Raw genomic sequence first — 1,813 nt, 5'->3', positions numbered from 1 at the left:
GAGTGAATGAGAGGGTTTGATTTGTGAAAACTGATTTTCTGCACGTTTAGGGCAATTTAGATGACCTTCTAAGGGTTTTTAGGACTAAAATACCCCTAAAGAAATAATTAAAACGAGCTGAGAGTCGGAAAGATCTTTCACCAGGCAGTAAGGTCCGTGTTGGCTCCACGTCGCGGAGCTATCACGGAGCTGCTGCCAGATTTGTGAGACGTTAGTAAATCCGTCATAACGTTTTACTCAGAGCTCGAAATTGAGCAAACTCGGTGGCGTTGGAAAGATAACTCGAAGGGATTTAATTTAATATCTTATGGGTCTCCTAACTCCTTCTGTACTAAAAGTTATGATCACTTGAAGTTGACCCAAAATTTAAGAAAACTAAGGAATGACTTGAATGCTTTTCTCTTTGATTCTTCTTGGAACTCAAGGTGCTACATCTACTGACCTTAACACTTAGGAAATTTTAAATTCCTTGCAAAAATATTACTCACTACGAAGAACGGTTCGAGTCTCAGTTCGAATTTTTTTTTTCTGGGGTGTTACAATTACACTATATACTTCCCAACTAATTTCGTTTAACTGAAACTATATATTGTATTGGTATCATTAAGGTTTCTTGTTCAGAAATTACTCATTAGTATACTATAAAAGTATATATACTCTTATAATATCATTGACTAATGAGTAATTTCTGAACATGAAACCTTAATGATACCACAACAATTACATACACTCTTATAGTATTATTGATTAATGAGTAATTTATGAACAAGAAACCTTAATGATACCACAACAATATACATACACTCTTATAGTTTCATTGACTAATGAGTAATTTCTGAACAAGAAACCTTAATGATCCCAATACAATATATATATATATATATATATTATATTGCTTGGTTTAGTAGCATAACCACTATTTTTTGTGGGATAACCTCTGAGTTTATTAAACTCTGAAGAAACCTGATTTTTATAATCAACCGTAGTTTCCATTTTATCCGCAAAATCTTGCGATAAATTAATTGGCTTAAAATTTAAACCAGAAAGCTTTTTATCAAGAAGTTCTTTAAAATCTAAACCAGAAAACTTTTTATCAAGAAGTTCTTCCAATGATTTAAATTTAAAATCTTCAATCTCAGGAGACCTTTGAACATGAGTAGGTACAACCTCGACTTTGCTTTCAGAAGTAGAAGCAAAATTTGTCTTAGCTATATATGCATTTGTACCTTTTATTAAAATAGTTAATTCATCAAGTTTTTTATCAAGAGAGCTAATATGCTCAGCCAAAACTTTAACATATAAACTCAAATAATTATTTTGAGTAATAAGCTTATTAATTTAAGCAATACTGATAGAAGCAATATCTTCTTCAATGAATTTTTGAAATGCCGAGAAAGTAATACCTGTATTATTTGGCAAAACAAAAGATGACTGAGGGGGGTAGATGTCTTTTGTAAGATTACCACTACCATCTTTATAAGTTCTTTCAATAACATTAATATATAAAGGCAAATAAGTGGTTATAAACCATGGAACAAAATACATAATTTGATTATGCAAAGTACAAGTTTCATAAAACTCTTGAGAGATATTATCCATATCCTATTTATTATAATAATCAAAGAACCAAGTTTTAAATTGGTTCCATTTTTCATCAAAAAATTCTTTTTGAATATGTTTCCTTGCCAGAGAACTTGGGCTAAAATCAAGTTGTTATGGAATCATTAAGAATCATTTAGGTCAAACTCCATTTCGGAGACAAAATGAATATCCTTATCAGAAACATCATCATTTACCTGAACTATATTAGTTC

Source organism: Solanum tuberosum, unplaced genomic scaffold (genome assembly GCF_000226075.1).
Source record: "Solanum tuberosum cultivar DM 1-3 516 R44 unplaced genomic scaffold, SolTub_3.0 scf00570, whole genome shotgun sequence".
NCBI classification, from domain to species: Eukaryota; Viridiplantae; Streptophyta; class Magnoliopsida; order Solanales; family Solanaceae; genus Solanum; species Solanum tuberosum.
The sequence above is the reverse complement of the archived record's forward strand: the minus strand, read 5'-3'. Positions refer to the sequence as shown.